The 19,492-nt window shown below is 38.6% G+C and overlaps 1 pseudogene; it reads left to right on the top strand.

Moving 5' to 3' along the window:
* The first annotated feature begins 1,376 nt into the window (after positions 1-1,376).
* LOC123827764 lies at positions 1,377-4,442 on the top strand (annotated as a pseudogene).
* The last annotated feature ends 15,050 nt before the right edge of the window (positions 4,443-19,492 follow it).

Genomic DNA, 19,492 nt, shown 5'->3' on the forward strand with positions numbered 1-19,492 from the left:
TTTCGAAGTACCTGGCCTCTAATAGTCACTCAAGTAGTGATAATTATATTACCAAATATAGGTGATAATATTTTATAAAATTACGTACAAATAGACCAGGGGGGTGCACAATGGGAGGAATTCCTGCTTTTTTTTCTTTAAGAATGTGACCCTTCTTTATAAGAACTGATTATTCTGGCTCTTGACCATTACCTCTTTAAATTCAAGATTCACAATAATAGTTTTCAGAGAAGCTCGGGATAGCAGTGTGTTATAAAGGATTGAAAAGAGATGTCTGCAAAGTGGGCAAAAACCTCTAACTCTACCCTGTAATCCACCTCCCAAATAAGGTCCTTTAGGAATTAGCTTAGGGATCTCATTTCCTCAATCAAAATACATGGTTCTTTTTTAAAAATGTTTTATTTATTTATTTTTAGAGAGAGGGGATGGGAGGGAGAAAGAGAGGGAAAGAAACATGGATGTGCAGGAGAATCGGCTGTCTTTTGCATGCGCCCCAATGGGGAACCTGGAAAACAGCTGAGGCATGTGCCCTGACTGGGAATCGAACTGGGCGACCTTCCAGTTTGTGGGAAGATGTTCACCCACCGAGCCACACCGGTCAGGGCATGGTCTTTATTTTTTTTAACTTCATATGCACAGCATTCTTCACATGTTGCATGATTGAGTGTTTGCCCATTAGAATGTTTACTACTCTACAATTACCTGTGTATATTTTTGTGAAACACTGGTAATTTTCATACATATTTATTTTCATTTCATTTCTATTGTAACTCTATGTTCCTTCTTAGTGGAACTGTCAACATCCTCACTGCTTTTATATGTAACAGATATATGTTAATAATGTTCCTTAAACTGCTCAAACCTAAGCAAAATCACTGCAAACAGGCCTGATGAACACCAATGCCAGAGACCAAAATGACAGTCAATAATCATCTGCTGGTGGCAGAGAGTTGATGACATTTGGCCTCCATATAAGTTTGTGGCTCTAAGAAATGTCTCAAGTAGAGGAGTTTCTGTATGTCTAGGGAACTTACTATATGCCAAGCATTGTGCCTGGGTCCAGGAATGCACTGGAGGCAAGACACACTTATTCTCTGCTCTCCCCAAATTTTCAATGTAACAAAGGGCACAGATCAGGAAATGGGCACTTGCCATGCAGTGTGCTGAAATGATGGGGAGCTATAGAAGCACAGAAGCAGGTAATCTACCCAGACTTGGAAAGGAGAGGAAGCTTCTGGAGGAAGTTATATCTAAGCTGAGATTAGAATGAGTACAATTAACTGACAGGTAAAGATGGAGGGAAGAAGATCCTATGCAGGGAACACAGACTGTTCAAGGAACTGAAAGTACTTCCATTCTATCGGATACAAATTGCAATGAGGAAGACTGGAGAGGTAAGTAGGACCTAGGCTTCACTGGGCCTTATAAGCCATGGGAATGAAGCAAGGAGTAGTTGAGTGCTCTGGAGGGAGACACTTAAGGGTTTCAACTGTCTGTTTTACTTAGTAGTGTGAACTTGGGCCAATTACTTAAGATTTTAAGCCTTAGCTTTCTCATGTGTAAAATGAGGACTGTACTCTAATCATACCTACCTCATAGGCTTAAGTATTAATGAGGTAGTGCACATAAGATACCAAACACATAGAAGGTGCTCAATAAATATTAGCAGTTATCATTTGTATATTATTTTATCTAATATGAACTTGATATACTTTGGTTCTTGGCAATTTGGTGGTCTCATAGATTTGTACAGGATATATGTATGTATGTATGTGTATATACACACAAACACACTTTTTTCACATTACTTTTTTTATCTTACTTTTGTTGATTATAAAACAGAGATTTTACACGTGACATAGTTCTATTTGGCCTCCTTTTTTTTCTAATTTGTCTTCCATGCTTATAATACCATTATCATTGCCTTCACAGTAACAGTGTCTTTTGTTTTTCTCACTCTTCTTTATGTTTATTTTTTAAATTTTATTTGATTTTTTAAAAAGATTTTATTTATTTTTAGAGAGAGGGGAAGGGAAGGAGAAAGAGAGGGAGAGAAACAGCAATGTGTGGTTGCCTCTTGCTCTCCCCCCACCAGGGACCTGGCCTGCAATCCAGGCATGTGTCCTGACTGGGAATCGAACCAGCGACCCTTTGCAGTCTGGCACTCAGTCAACTGAGCCATACCAGCCAGGGTTATGTTTATTTTTTTATTGAGTTTATTGGACTGACTTTGGTTAATAAAATTATAGAGGTTTTGGGTGTATAATTCTATAACACATCATCTGTACATTGTATTGCCTATTCACCACTCCAAGTCAAGTCTCCTTCCATCACCATTTATCCCCCTTTTTCCTTTCGTAATTATCATACTGCTGTCTATGAGTTTTTTCTTAACCCCTTCACCTTTTCCACCCAGTCCCCAAGGCCCCTCCCACCTGACAGCTGTCTGTTTGTTCTCTCTATCTATGAGTCTGTTTATATTTTGTTAGCTTATTTTGTTCATTAGATTCCACATATAAGTGAAATCATACTGCACTTGTCTTTCTCTGACTGGCTTATTCACTCAGTATAACACTGTCCAGATCCATAAATGATGTTGCAAAGGGTAGGAGCTTCTTCTTTTTATGGCCATTGTGCAAGTGTACCATAGTTTTTTTTATCCATTCATCTACTGATGGGCACTTAGGCTGCTTCCAAACCTTGGCTATTGTAAATAATGCTGCAATAAACACAGGAGTGCATATGTTCTTTAGAATTAGTGTTTTGGTTTCCTTTAGATACATTTTCAGAAGTGGAGTTACCTCAAAAAATTAAAAATGGAACTGAGTTAGGACCCAATGATTCAGTCTTCTGAAAGGTGCTGCTTCTGTCCCTTCCTGCTTCTTAAATTTTAATTGATATACTGAGGAACGAGCGCCCTCTGGTGTTCAACTTTTATCACTGCAACAGATAATGTCCCATTAATTGTGGTCATGGTCCCTGCCTATTAGCTATGAATAGAAACCCTCAGTCTAGGAGAGGTTGAGGGCTCATAAAACTGTAGGTTTCACAATATAAAACCTCTGGAAATTATAAAATGTCCTTGTCTTTGAACTTTCAAATGTATCACACTCTTACTAATATACAGCCCACAAAAATGTATTTGTGCACAAAGATGTTTACATGCAGAGAGACTTTCCTAAAAGAAAAGTCACAAGGATATGAAGACCTGGAATCAAGGTCTATGTACCCACTATTACTATGTAGTCTTGGGAAAGTCCTCTTCCCAATTGGGCCTCCCATTTTTAAACTGAAAAGGTTAGATTAGATCTATGTTTCACAAAATATGTTTTGTAGAATACTCTATTAAAATTTTGAGGTGTCACATACACACACATTAGAAAGGAGAGGCTGCATTATCATGTAAATTTGGGGAGCAAGGGTTCAACAAAATAAAAATACTGTGTTGTTTTGTTTTTTTTTTTAACTACAGGACTTCGCAGAGTATAGGCAGTGCTAATACAAGATTATGAATTTGCAAGCCATGGCTATGGCTTCCCAGTATCAGTTGACTGCAGAACCTTTGCTGGCAGAGCATCTTGCAGTGCCAATATTCTAGGGAAAATACTCTTGAAAATGCTGGTCTGTACCATAATTTTATTTGGTGAATCTTCTTGATCTCTGGTCTTGTTTTCTGGATAAAGCCAAGGTCAGGCAACCATTCTGCTAATGTTAGTTAGAACACCAAGTCATTGATAAGGAAAATATGACAACAGAGGAGGAGGTACACTTCCAGAAACACCTTAAAGAAAGTCAGTCAGGATAGTACTACCTACATGTCTTGAAGCCAACAGTTTAAAGAAAAGCTTTTGGGGCTTCTTATTTCCTGGGGTTGTTGCTGGGACACTAGTGCCTGTGTGTATGCCTGTGGCCACTGCATTTATAACATCAGCCCTCTGAAAAATTTGCCTTTTATTACATGCAACTGCAAAGCAAATCGAAAATGTGACAATGCTGCAAAGCAGAAGAGGACCTCTGGTGGACATTTGAGGTGATGACAAACGGATTGTGATAGCTGTGAAGAGGAAGGATTCAGAGTTGTTGGTTATGAATTAAACTCATGGCTAATTTGGTACTCTAGATACCATGCTTGGCGAGAAGGGGTACAAGACTCACCCAAACCTTATATTTCAGATTTGTGGGAGGTTACTTTTTCATAGTACTGAAATGTCATTTTGGGGGTGATTCACATAATGCTGCAGTTGGAGAAGAAACTTGAGCTCAAACTTGAGGATGACCCTCGAGTCAATGCTTGCCGGTTCTATTCCCATCTCCCTCACTTCACCCCCTCACTGGACCCCAGACCAGGTCACTGGGAGCAGGGATAGACAGTGTGGGCGTATGATGTGAGCACTTTTACAGGGGGTGAAAAGAGGTCCTGAAGCTCCATCAGTTCAACATAAAATTTATTGAGAGTGTTTTTCTGTAAAAGAAAAGAAACAGAAAAGGAAAAACATCTGACAACAATCATGACCATAACTTCTTAGTAATAATAACAACAAGAGTGATAATAATAGTTCATGTTTTTTGGGAGCGCTATATGCCAAGGTGCTGTGCTAAGTGTCTTCATACATGTTATCTTATTTGATGTTCACAACAACCCAATACGAAAGTTGCTATTTTTTATCATCTCCATTTTAAAGATGAAGAAACGGAGTTTGAGAGAGATTGAACAATGTACTTATGGTTACATAGCTACTAATCACAGAGCTGGGATTAAAACTCTGGCTGGCTACTACCAAAGCTAGTGTGCTAAGTATGTCACAGTTAGGGTTATTAATTGTCCAAACTGAGATAATTGAGAATGAAGATGGCGCTAAAAATACTACTATATTAGTTTTACTATATTGGTGTGCAAAAACCATGGTCAAAAATAATAGCTGTCATTTTAAAACAATCTGTGTATATTTAAGCAAGAGATAAGTTATTCACAATATATTGATTATCTAAACATTTTAAACTATCATAAGTAATTATTGTTGTTATATATTCACATAGTCTGATCAATTTCTTAGCACTTCTTTTTATAATAATCACTGATATTTTTAAAACAATGTACTTTTCAATATGATTTTATTATTTTTAAACTTTTAAAATAAAATTGCCTGCAATCATTTCCAAACTTTCATTTTACGGCTAATATATTTGAAGTTGTTCACACCTCTGATTGGTTTAAATCTGTAAATCATAGAGTATTTTTAACTGAGACAATACTATGTCTGCAGGTGCTGAAATACCCTGTATATCATCAAGACTACTAAATAGAGGACATTTACAATTATATTTTTAAAAATACTGAAGTGTGTAAATATTTAATCTCAGATCTTCTCACAGAAATTGTCTATTTAATATATCATTCTTCAACAATTATTTTCACAAGACAAAACTCATTTAGAAGTTGTTTCTGAAAGGAACCCTCATATAATTCTGGTGGGAATATAAACAGGTGCAGCCACTATGGAAAATGGTAAGGAGTTTCCTCAAAAAAATAAGAATAAAGTTACCATATGACCCAGCAATCTCTTTTCTGGGTATCTACCCAAAATTTTTAAAAACATATTTATAAAGATATATGCATCCCTAAGTTCATTGCAACATTATTCACAGTATCTGAGGCAGGGAGACAACCTTTGTCCCCTGAAGAATGATTGGATAGAGAGGATGAGGTACATATATACAATGGAATACTTCTCAGCCATAAGAAAAGATGAAATACTGACACTTCTGACACCATGGATGGATCTTGAGAATATCATGCTGTGAAATAAGTCAGATGTGAAAGAACAAGAACCTTATGATTTCATTCCTATGTGGGATATAAAACAGAAATCAACAAATAAAATTCATAAACACTGACAACAGTATGGTGGTTACCAGAGGGAAGGGGAATGGGGGGAGGATGAAGAAGATAAAGGGAGTCAAATATATGGTGATGGAAGGAGACTTAACTTTGTGTGGTGAGCACACAATGCAATATACAGATGATGTATTACAGACTTGTACACTTGAAAGCTATATAATGTTATTAACTAATGTCACCAAAATCAATTTAATTAAAAAATTTTGTCTCTATGTTTCTTTAAAAAAATTCACTGAATGTGAGACTCCCGGCCAAGATGGAGGTGTAGGTAGATGCACTGTGCCTCTTCACACTACCAAAAGAAGGACAACAACAAATTTAAAAACAAAAAAACAACCAGAATGGCCAGGAAATCGAACTGCATGGAAGTCTGACAACCAAGGAGTTAAAGAAGAAACAGTTATCCAGACCAGTAGGAGGGGCAGAGATGGGCAGCGAGGCAGAGAGGACATGTAGCAGGGCAGCAACTGGAGGACTGGGGTGGGCAAGGTGGTGGCTGGCATACTAGGCAGTCTCACATTTGTGTGCAGATAAACCAGGAGAAACAACTGGGGAGCAAGATAGACCATGCAACCCAGGGTTCCTATGTGGTGAAATTAAGCCTCAAAACCTCTGATGGAAAAAACCTGTGGGGGTTGTGGTGGTGGGAGAAACTCCCAGCCTCACAGGAGAATTCTTGGAGGGTCCCACAGGGTCCTAGAACATACACAAACCCACCTACCCAGGAATCAGCACCAGAAGGGCCAAATTTGCTTATGGGTAGCAGAGGAAGTAACTGAAAGCTGGCAGAGAGCTGAGCAAGTGGCACTGTTCCCTCTCAGACCCCTTCCTCACAGACAGGGCCACAATGCAGCAATGAGGGTTGCCCTGCCCTGGCAAATACCTAAGCCTCCATCCCTTACTACATAAGAGTTGTGCCGAGGCAAAAAAAAAAAAAAAAGGGCCCAAATGAAAGAACGGTTCAAAGCTCTAGAAAAAAATACAACTAAGAGACGAAGAGATAGCCAACCTATCAGATGCACAGTTCAAAACACTGGTAATCAGGATGCTCACAGAAATGGTTGAGTATGGTCGCAAAATAGAGAAAAAAGTGAAGGCTATGAAAAGTGAAATAAAGGAAAATGTACAGGGAACGAACAGTGAAGGGAAGGAAACCAGGACTCAAATCAATCGTTTGGAGCAGAAGGAAGAAATAAACATTCAACCAGAACAGGATGAAGAAACAAGGATTCAAAAAAATTAGCAGAGGCTTGGGGACATCCGGGTCAACTTTAAAAATTCCAACATTCCAACCATAGGGGTGCCAGAAGAAGAAGAGGAAGTGCAGAAAATTGAAAATTTATTTGAACAAATAATGGAGAACTTCCCCAATCTGGCAAAGGAAATAGACTTCCAGGAAGTCCAGGAAACTTGGAGAGTCCCAAAGAAGTTGACCCAAGGAAGCACACACCAAGGCACATCATAATTACATTACCCAAGATTAAAGATAAAGAGAGAATCTTAAAAGCTGCAAGAGAAAAGGAAACAGTTACCTACAAAGGAGCTCCCATAAGACTATCGGCTGATTTCTCAAAAGAAATCTTGCAGGCAAGAAGAGGCTGGCAAGAAGTATTCCAATTCATGAAAGGCAAGGACTTACATTTAAGATTACTCTATCCAGCAAAGCTTTCATTTAGAACGGAAGGGCAGATAAAGTACTTCCCAGATAAGGTCAAGTTAAAGGAGTTCATCATTACCAAGCCCTTATTATATGAAATGTTAAAGGGACTTATCTATGAAAAAGATGATCAAAACTGTGAGCTGTAAAATGACAACAAATTCACAACTATCAATACTGAACCTAAAAAAAAAACAAAAACAAACTAAGCAAACAACTAGAATAGGAACAGAAGCATGGAAATGGAGATCACATGGAGGATTATCAGCAGGAAGGGATGGGAAGTGAATGGGGAAAAGGTACAGAGAATAAGTAACATAGATGGTAGGTACAAAATAGACAGGGGGAGGTTAAGAATAGTATAGGAAATGGAGTAGCCAAAGAACTTATATGTATGACCCATGGACATGAACTAAAGAGGTGGGGGAATGATGGTGAGAGGGTGTGTGCAGGGCAGAAGGAATAAAGGGGGGAAATGGGACAAGTGTAATAGTATCATCAATTAAATATATTGAAAATCATAAGCCCTCTTAATTTCATTCCATTCGGTTACAGAATAGAAATGTATCCAATTAAATTTTTATCCAATTAAGAAATATGAACTTGGCCCTGGCTGATATAGCTCAGCTGTTTGGAGCATCATCCGTAGACTGAAAGGTCATGGGTTTGATTCTTGCTCAGGGCACATACCCAGGTTTCAGGTTCTATCCCTAGCAGGCACCTATGAGAAGGCAGCCAATCAATATTTCTCTCCTACACTGGTATTTCTCTCTCTTTCCTTCTCTCTCTCTTTTCCTTCCCCTCTCTCTAAAAGCAATGAAAACAATGTCATTGGGTGAGGATAAAACAGACAGAAATAGGAGCTCTATCAAAATGTCAAGTGTTTTCCCAGAAGTCAAGATATCCCAAAGCACAACTACACAATTTCACAATTAAATTCCATTCATTGTTCATCATAATTTGTTCCAAACCTTTTTTTTTAGAGATACATTTTAATGCCTCCCTGAGCTTCCTAAAATGAAAACATTTTGATGTTTTCATTAACTACAATTTGCTAAAAGCTTTAAAAGCCAAAGGGATTTTTTAGCATTCTATTTGTTGAATATTTTTTAAAATATATTTTATTGATTATGCTATTACAGTTGTCTCATTTCCTCCCTCATTCCCCTCCACCCTGCACACCCTCTCCCACCCACATTCCCCCCCTTTAGTTCATGTCCATGTGTCATAAGTTCTTTAGCTTCTACATTTCCCATACTATTCCTACCCTCCCCCATCTATTTTCTACCTACTATCTATGCTACGTATTCTCTGTACCTTTTCCCCCTCTCTCCTCCTCCCACTCCCCTGTTGCTAACCCTCCATGTAATCTCCATTTCTGTGGTTCTGTTCCTGTTCTAGTTGTTTGCTTATTTTGCTTTTGTTTTAGGTGTGGTTGTTAATAATTGTGAGTTTGCTGTCATTTAACTATACATGTTTTTTATCTTGTTTTTCTTAAATTCCTTTAACATTTCATATAAGGGCTTAGTGATGATGAACTCCTTTAACTTGACCTTACCTGAGAAGCACTTTCTCTGCCCTTCCATTCTAAGTGACAGCTTTGCTGGATAAAGAAATCTTGGATGTAGGTCCTTGCCTTTCATGACTTGGAATACTTCTTGCCAGCCCCTTCTTGCCTGCAAGGTTTCCTTTGAGAAATCAGCTGACAGTCTGATGGGAACTCCTTTATAGGTAAGTGTCTCCTTATCTCTTGCTGCTTCTAGGATTCTCTCCTTCATTTTAATCTTGGCTAATGTAATTATGATGTGCCTTGGTGTGTTCCTCCTTGGGTCCAACTTCTTTGGGACTCTCTGAGCTTCCTGGACTTTCTGGAAGTCAATTTCCTTTGCTAGATTGTGGAAGTTCTCCTTTATTATTTGTTCAAATAACTTTTCCACTTGTTGCTCTTTCTCTTCCCCTTCGGATACCCCTATAATTCGGATGTTGGAATGTTTAAAGATGTCCTGGAGATTTCTAAGCCTCTCCTCATTTTTGTGAATTCTTGTTGCTTCACTCTTTTCTGGTTGGATATTTCTTTCTTCCTTCTGGTCCACTCCATTGATCTGAGTCCCAGTTTTCTTCCCATCGCTATTGGTTCCCTGTGCATTTTCCTTCATTTCACTTAGCCTAGCCTTCATTTCTTCATCTAATTTGAGACCAAATTCAACCAATTCTGTGAGCATCCTGATTACCAGTGTTTTGAACTGTGCATCTGATAGGTTGGCTATCTCTTCGTCACTTAGTTGTATTTGCTGTGGAGCTTTGATCTGTTCTTCCATTTGGGCCATGTTTTTTGTCTTGACATGCCTGTCACATATTGAGGGGTGGAGCCTTAGGTGTTCACCAGGGCGGGGCAACCCAGTTGCTGGGTTGTGATGCTGTATGTGGGGGCGGGGTCTGAGAGGGAACAATGGTGCTAGCTCTGCTCTCTGTTGGATTTCAGTGCCTTCCACCACTTCCCCCAAGCAAACTGGGCCTTTCTGGTGCTAATTCCTGTGTGGGTGGGTTTGTGCACATTCTAGGACCCCATGGGTCTCTCCAAAGAAGTCTCCTGTGAGGGTGGGAGTCTCTTTCTGCACTTCAGCCCCCACAGGTGTTTTCACTCAGTTCCCGGAGGCTCTATTTCCTGGCGCTGGGACCCTGGGACTGCTGGGTCAGCCAGCTGCCTTGCACACAGTGCCTCACTGGGTCTTCCCTTTGCCACCCGGAGCCTGGGGTCTGCCAGCCGCTGCCTGTGCACCCAGGGTTCACCTGCTGCAGTGTTGCACACCCGGGGTGCCTTGCGTGCCGGGTGCCACTGCTTTTTGTGCCTCGACCCCTCTCTGCCCTGCTGCCTGACTCCGCCCTTCCTACCAGTCTGGATGAATGTGTCTATTTTAACTCCTTCGTTGTCCGACTTCCATACAGTTCAATTTTCTGTCAGTTCTGGTTGTTATCTTGTTTCTAAATTGTTGCTGTCCTTATTTTGGTTGTGCAAGGAGGCACAGTGTGTCTACCTATGCCTCCATCTTGGCCGGTATTTGTTGAACATTTTGATTAAACATTTCCAACTGATGTTAAACAGAATAACCCAAAATTTAGAGAATTCTTTTAAAAAAAGTCCAGTATCACTGTAGGACACTTAGGTGGACTAACAAAATAGTTATTCAAATGCTCAAATATTTCTAGAATCTGATGATGCATAGTGAAGAGAGAAAGCACATGCTGCCATGCTGTTTTTATGTCTTATTTTTTTGGCTACTCAACATGAACTTTGTCACATCCAAAAATATAGTTCAGATACTAATTGTGTCTATAGAAAAATATATTTATAAAAATGACACTATAGCTCCTTTCATAATTGGATTAATATTGCAGTTGGTTTGGATGCACATATCAATTATATCTGCACTATAAGCAATCTCAAGGATAGTCCTTTTGTACAGATTTCTTAAATGAGTAAGAACACTTTTTTAATCCTCACCTGAGGACATGATTATTGATTTTAGACAGAAAAAAGGGAGAGAATGAGGGAGAGAAACATTGTGAGAGAGAAACATCAGTTGCCTCATACTGTGCCCTGACCTGGGACCGAACCCAAACCTAAGTGTGTGCCCTGACTGGGAATTGAAACCATGACCTTTTGGTTTATGGGATGATGCTCCAACCAACTGAGTCACACTGACCAGAGCAAGAACTTTATTTTTATATAAAAATTTTCCTCTGCTAAAATGTGTGTTCCTATTATCACTGAAAAAAGACAAATATTGCCCTGACTGGTGTGGCTCAGTTGGTTGGGCATTGTCCAGCAAAGTGAAAGGTCACTGGTTTGATTCCCAGTCAGAGCACATGCTTCGGTTATGGATTCAGTCTCTGGTATGGGCACATACAAGAGGCAACTAATTGATGTTTCTCTCTCACATCAATGTTTCTCTGCCTTTCTCTCTCCTTTCCCTTTTCTCTAAAATAAATAAATAAAATATAAAAAACCAAATATTTTTATTTTCAATGGTAACTTTTGTTACTGAATTCAGTGTTTTTGTATCATTTTCATCTGAATTAACTTCCAAAGTTGTTATTTGATTTCACACATGGGATGTAATACTTAAACCATTATTAATTTCACTTCTCATCTATTTGAAGCACATGAAGACACTGATATAAACTTGGTGTCATGGAGCCATTTGTTTGGCTAATTCAGCCAACACTTTAACAGCTACTGCTTCATGTTTCATATATGCATAAGGAAATTGAGAATAAAACTAAGCAAAATAAATTTAGAAGAACAACCATTTGATTTACATGACAAGTTATGCTTCACAGAGTTATATGTAAACCTTCTGTATCTGCATGTGTGTTTTTTGAGCACAGGGAAATACATCTTCTGAAATAGATGCAGATGCTTCTTCAGCAGACAGGTATACTGGTTATTGTGTGGTCAGTTATATCACTGTAGTCTTCATGGGTGTTAGGCAGCAATTGACATTTTCATGAATTCCATGTACATCATCAAATTTAGTGCCTAAATTTTCATAAACACATGTCTTCATTTATTTGTACTCATTACTGCTAAGAGGATTTATTGCAAAATAGAAAAGCATTATCAAACAATAAAATAAATAGCTGTGGATTTACCACGTGCATAAATTACACAACCACTATTGCAAGAATGTTCAGAATGCTGTCTATACTGTATGCAGGACTGCTTATCCCCTATTTCCTAAACACATTTCATATACATCTAACCTGTAATTCTCCACATCTCCCATTAACCCTGCCAACCGGCAACCCAACAACCTCTACAACTTACATCTGGAATTTGCATGCCAAGAAACAACTGGCCAATATACCAAGTGGCAGGCAGCTGGACAATGTCAAATTCCTTCTCCACCACTACCTGAGAACTGAGGTTAGTAGCTGTCCCTAGCTGCTGTTATCTGGGCACCATCCCTTTTATCAGTGAGCTCAGTGCCTGCTTTCCAATATGAGGAGGTTAATTATGTTATATCTGGAAAGGGTTAGGAAAAGAGGATTATCACTGATTCTCTTTCAGGTTTAATCATGTAAGAACCAAAGAGAGAATAAATTCTGTAGAAACTGCAAGTTCAAGGAGACCTAATAAACCCAAACCACATTATTTTAGCACAACTATCAATTGTAATAGTTAGTTCTACCTTTTCCCACAGCGTGGATGGAACTGGAGAATATTATGCTAACTGAAATAAACCAGGCAGTAAAAGACAAATACCATATGATCTCACCTATAAGTGGAACCTAATGAACAAAATAAACTAACAAAGAAAATAGAACCATAGGCATGGAAACATGGAACAGACTGGCAGTAACCAGAGGGGCAGAGGGAAGGGGATAATGGTGGAAACAAGGGAAAGGAACTAGTCAAAGAACATGTATAAATGACCCATGGACATGGAAAACTGTGGGAACTGACTGTGAGTGCAGGGATGGAATGGGTGGAGGAGTGCAAAGGGGGGAGATTTGGGACAACTGTAACAGAATAGCAATTTAAAAAATGAAAAAAAAAAGTAAGTCTTGACAGGTGTGACTCAGTTGGTTGGTTGTAGTCCTGTAATCTGAATCATCGTGGGTTTGATTCCTGGTCAGGGCACATGCCTAGGTTGCAGGTTCAGTCTTTGGTCTGGGCACATATGAAAGACAACTGATTAATGTTTTTCTCTTACATCTATGTTTCTCTCTGTTTCTCCTTCCCTCCCCCTCTCTCTAAAAATAAGGAAAATCTTTTAAAACATAAAAATAAAATAAATTATAAAATGTGAGACAAATGCTAAATTGGATGAGATGCAGGAAAATGGTGTAAACTAAGACCGTCCAGAAACCAAGAATGTATAGTCATCCTGGTTACACCACTTCTCACTGCATTATCATTTCTTTTTTAAAATTTTTTTTATTTTAATAATTGTTCAAGTACAGTTTTCTCCCTTTTACTCCCATTCCTGCCCACCCACCCAGCCCTCCCCACTTTCCTCCCAATACCATCCTCCCCCTAGTTTTTGTCTATGTGTCCTTTAAATATGTTCCTGTAAACCTTTCCCATTCTCCCTTGAAATTCCCTCCTCTCTCCCCTCTGGTCACGGTCAGCCTGTCCTCTATTTCAGTGTCTTTGGTTATATTTTGCTTGTTTCTTTGTTTTGTTGTTTAGGTTCCTGTTAAAGGTGAGATCATATGGTATTTGTCTTTCACTGCCTGGCTTATTTCGCTTAGCATAATGCTTTCCAGCTCCATCCATGCTGCTGCAAAGGGTAGGAGCTCCTTCTTTCTTTCTGCTGCATAGAATTCCATTGTGTAAATGTACCATAGTTTTTTGATCCATTCATTTACTGATGGGCATCTAGGTTGCTTCCAGCACCTAGCTATTGTAAATTGTGCTGCTATGAACATTGGGATGCAAAGGTTCTATTCTATTGGTGTTTTAGTGTTCTTAGGATATAGTCCCAGCAGTGGAATTGCAGGATCAAAAGGCAGATCCATTTTTAGTTTTCTGAGGAAGTTCCATACTGCTTTCCATAGTGGCTGTACTAGTCTGCAGTCCCACCAACAGTGCACTAGGGTCCCCTTTTCTCCACAACCTCTCCAACACTTGTTTGTTGCTTTGTTTATGATGGCCATTCTGACTGGTGTGAAGTGGTATCTCATTGTGGTTTTAATTTGCATCTCTCTGATAGCTAGCAATATTGAACATCGTTTCATGTGTCTTTGGATCTTCTGTATGTCCTCCTTGGAGAAGTGTCTGTTCAAGTCCTTTGCCCATATTTTAATTGGGTTGCTTGTCTTCTTAGAGTGTAGTTGTGTAAGTTATTTATATATTTTGGAGATTAAACCCTTGTCTGAAGTATCATTGGCAAATATGTTTTCCCACACAGTTGGTTCTTTTTTTATTTTGATACTGTTTTCTTTAGCTGTGCAGAAGCTTTTTATTTTGATGAGGTCCCATTTGTTTATTCTTTCCTTTATGTCCCTTGCTCTAGAGGACATGTCAGTAAAAAAGGTTCTGCGTGAAATATCTGAGATTTTCCTACCTATGTTCTCCTCTAGGACTTTAATGGTATCACAGTTTATATTTAAGTCTTTTATCCACCTTGAATTTATTTTTGTATAAGGTGTAAGTTGGTGCTCTAGTTTCATTTTTTTTTTTTTTTGCACGTAGCTGTCCAGTTCTCCCAACACCATTTGTTGAAGAGGCTATTTTTACTCCATTTTATGTTGCTGCCTCCTTTGTCAAATATGAATTGACCATAGAGACTTGGGTTTATTTCTGGGCTCTCTGTTCTGTTCTATTGGTCCATGTGCCTGTTTTTATGCCAGTACCAGGCTGTTTTGATTACAGTGGCCTTCTAGTATAGTTTAGTGTCAGGTATTGTGATCCCTCCTACTTTACTCTTCTTTCTCAAAATTGCAGCAGCTATTCGGGGTTGTTTATGGTTCCATATAAATTTTTGAAGTGTTTGTTCTATGCCTGTGAAATAAGCCATTGGTACTTTAATAGGAATTGCATTGGATGTGTAAATTGCTTTGGGTAGTATGGACATTTTGATGATATTAATTCTTCCAATCCATGAACATGGTATATATTTCCATTTGTTTGTGTCTTCCTTGATTTCTTTCCTGAGTGTTATGTAGTTTTCTGAATAGAGGTCTTTTACCTCTCTGGTTAGGTTTATTCCTAGGTGTTTTATTTTTCTTTTTGCTATTTCAAATGGGATTTTTTTCTTGATTTCTGCTTCTGCTGTTTCATTGTTGGTGTACAGAAATGCCTTTGTTTTCTGGATATTGACTTTGTATCCCGCTGTTTTGCCAAATTCACTTATTTGGTCCAGCAGTTTTTTCGTAGAGTCTATAGGATTTTCTATGTACACTATCATGTCATCTGCAAACAGTGACAGTTTTGTTTCCTCCTTTCTGATTTGGGTGTCTTTTATGTCTTTTTCTTGTCTGATTGCTCTGGCTAAAACTTCCAGTACTATATTGAATAGAAGTAGTGAAAGTGGACAGCCTTGTCTTGTTCCTGATCTTAGTGGAAAAGATTTTAATTTTTGCCCATTGAGTATGATGTTGGCTGTAGGTCTCTCATATATTGCCTTTATTATGTTGAGGAATGCTTCCTCTATTCCCACTTTGCTGAGTGTTTTTATCATAAATGGGTGCTGTAACTTATCAAATGCTTTTTCTGCATCTATTGATATGATCATGTGGCTTTTGTCTTTGCTTTTGTTTATGTGATGTATTACATTTACTGATTTGCGAATATTGTACCATCCTTGCATCCCTGGAATGAATCCCACTTAGTCATGGTGTATGATCTTTTTAATGTACTGTTGGATGTGGTTTGCCAGTATTTTGTTGAGGATTTTTAGCGTCAATGTTCACCAGCGATATTGGCCTGAAGTTTTCTTTCTTTGTTATGTCTTTATCTGGTTTTCGAATTAGGATGGTGTTGGCCTCATAAAAAGAGTTTGGGAGTCTTCCATCTTTTTGGATTGTTTGAAATAGTCTGTGAAGGATAGGGGTTAGCTCTTCCTTAAATGCTTTGTAGAATTCTCCTGTGAAACCATCTGGTCCAGGGCTTTTGTGTGTTGGTAGTTTTTTTTATTACTGCTTCAATTTCTTTTACTGTTATTGGTTTGTTCAGGCTTTCTGCTTCTTTTTCATTGAGTTTTGGAAGGTTATATTTTTCTAGAAATTTGTCCATTTCCCCTAGGTTTTCAAATTTCTTGGCATACAGTTCTTCGTAGTAATTTCTTACAATGCTTTGTATTTCTGTGGTATCTGTTGTAATTTCTCTTTTTTCATTTCTGATTGTGTTTATTTGGGTTTTCTCTTTTTTCTTGATGAGTCTGCTTAAAGGCTTGTCGATTTTGTTTATCTTTTCAAATAACCAGCTCTTGGATTCATTGATCCTTAGAATTGTGCTTTTAGTCTTTATGTCATTTAATTCTGCTCTGATCTTGGTTATTTCCTTCCTTCTGCTTGCTCTGGGCTGTCTTTGTTGTGGTTCCTGGAGCTCTTGTAGATGTAGGGTTAGGTTGTTTGTTTGAAATGTTTCTAACTTTTTTAGGTAGGCCTGTATCGCTATGCACTTCCCTCTCAGGACTACCTTTGCTGTGTCCCATAAGTTTTGGGTTGCTGTGAGTTCGTTTTCATTTGTTTCCAGAAACCTTGTGATTTCTTCCCTAATATCATTCTTGACCCATTCATTGTTTAATAGCATGCTATTTAATCTCTATGATTTTGAGTGTTTTGTTTTTTTTTCCCCTTGGGGTTGGTTTCTACCTTCAGTCCCTTGTGATCTGAGAAAATGCTTGGTATGATTTCAATTTTTTTGAAATGGTTGAGGCTTGTTTTGTGTCCTATTATGTGGTCTATCTTTGAAAATTTTCCGTGTACATTTGAGAAGAATGTGTATTTAGCTTCTTTGGGATGGAGGGCTCTATGTATATCAGTTAAGCCCATTTCATCTAGGGTATTGTTCAATGCCACAATATCTTTGTTGATATTTTGTTTGGAAGATCTGTCCATTTTTGATAGTGGGATGTTAAAATCTCCCACTATAATTGTGTTGCTGTCCATATCTTTCTTGAAGTCCTCTAAGATTTTCTTTATGTATTTGGGTGCTCCTATGTTGGGTGCGTATATATTTACAATATTTATGTCTTGGTGGATTTTCCTCTTGAGTATTATGAAATGACCTTCTGGGTCTTTCTTTATGGCCCTTTTTTGGAAGTCTATTTTGTCAGATATGAGTATTGCTATGCCGGCTTTTTTCCCTTATCCATTTACTTGGAAAATTTGTTTCCAGCCCTTCACTTTCAACCTATGCAGGTCTTTTATCCTGAGGTGGGCCTGCTGTAGGCAGCATATGTGTGGGTCACTTTTTGTTATCCATTCAGCTATTCTATGTCTTATGATTGGAGCATTTATCCATTTACGTTTAAGGTTATTATTGATAGGTATTTATTCATTGTCTTTTATGTACGTGTGTTTCTCTTTCTCTCTCTCTCTTTTCCTTCCTTTCCTTAAAGTGTCCCTTTAGCATCTCTTGCAGAGCTAGTTTGGTGGAGATGTATTCTTTTAGACTTCTTTTGTCTGAGAAGCTTCTTATTTAGCCTTCTATCTTGGTTGAGAGCCTTGCTGGGTAAAGGAACCTTGGTTGCAGACCTCTGGTTCTCATTACTTGGAATATTTCTTGCCATTCTCTTCTGGCTTAGAGTGTTTCCATTGAGAAGTCAGCTGTTAGCCTTATTGGGGCTCCCTTGTATGTTACTTCCTGTTTTTCCCCTGCTGCCTTTAATATTCTCTCTTTGTCTTGAAAATTTGCCATTTTAATTATGATGTGACTTGAGGTGGGCCTCTTTGGGTTCCTCTTAATTGGGACTCTCTGTGTTTCCTGGATTTGTGTGACTTTTTCTCTCATCAAATTAGGGAAGATTTCCATCATTACTTTTTCAAATAGGTTTTCTATCCCTTGCTCTTCTTCTTCTCCTTCTGGTATCCCTATTATACGGATATTATGTTTCATATTGTCTTGCATTTCTCTTAATCCCTCCTCATTCTTTCTGAGCTTGTTTTCCTTTTCTTTTTCTTACTGGGTGTTCTTTTCTACTTTGTCCTCTAGCTCACTAATCCGATCTTCTGCTTCATCAATCCTGCTTTTCATTCCTCCTACTGTGTTCCTCAGTTCAGAAATTGTATTCTTCATTTCCTCTTGGCCCTTGTTGATAGTTTCTATTTCCTTTTTCATGTTGATATAGTTTGCAGTGAGATCGTTGTAGCTTCCCTCCAGTTTCTGATAGCTCATTGTGAGCTCATTGAGCTTCCTGACAATCATTGCTTTGAGCTCAATATCTGATAGTTGAATTGCCTCTATTTCATTTAGTATTCTTTCTGAGGCTTGCTCCTTTCCTTTCATTTGGGGATTGTTTCTTTGTCTTCCCATTGTTTGTGAGACTCTTCCTGTTAGCCTCAGGTTCTTAAATTGGTCTGTTCTGGCTCCCTGGGTTTGTGGTGTGAACTTCTTTAGTGGAATAGCAGTGAATTTCAGTGACGCAGTTTCCTTGATCTCCCAAGCTCACTGGTCTTGGGCTGTCATTTAAGTTGTCTTTGTGTTTGCCTTTGGGTTTTGATTGTTGTTGGGTCTTTCTTTGGTGGTTCCTTCCCACCAGCTGGTTAATTGAGGGTCACTCTGTCCACCACCTCTTGTATTTTGTTGTGCTGGTGAGGGCAGGTTGTGTTGAAGCTGGTTCTTCCATGTGTATAAGGTTTAAAGAATTCTCTCTTACTCTTGTTCAGTTGTTTGTATTGGGTACTGTCTCTAATGTTTAGTTGTATTTCCAGATAGGTCTTGGATTGAGGTTGGTGTGGTTACCACTCCCTCCTTTACCTTCTTCTGTTGTTATCTGTCAGTGATTCCTTTGTTGTTGGGTTTCCTCTTCCAGTGGGTATCCAGGTGTTCACTGCCTCCACCTATTCTTTTTTGTCTTATTGCAGCACTCTTCTTAGGGTCCGGTTTTTCAGTTCTGCCACAATCCTTGGTCCCCTATTTTCACATATGCTGAAGTATGTTGGTTGCTTGCCTCTCTACTCCATAGATCAGTCAGGACTTTCTCCCCTGAGCAGAGGGAAGCCGAATCTGCTCCTTCCTACGCCGACGCCATCTTAGCCCCCTTTCGGAACATTTTCAAAGATAGACCACATGGTAGGACACAAAAGAAGCCTCAGAAAATTCAAGGAAATTGAAATATGAAGCATGGGTTTAGATCACAATGGATTGAAAGTAGAAACCAACCTCAAGTATAAACTCAAAAATATTTAAATACATGGATGCTGAATAACATGTTATTAAATAATGAATGTAATGTCAGCAACCTAATCAAGGAAGAAATTAA

This window comes from Phyllostomus hastatus, unplaced genomic scaffold (assembly GCF_019186645.2).
Source record: "Phyllostomus hastatus isolate PE091 unplaced genomic scaffold, TTU_PhHast_1.1 phas_contig_90, whole genome shotgun sequence".
NCBI classification, from domain to species: Eukaryota; Metazoa; Chordata; class Mammalia; order Chiroptera; family Phyllostomidae; genus Phyllostomus; species Phyllostomus hastatus.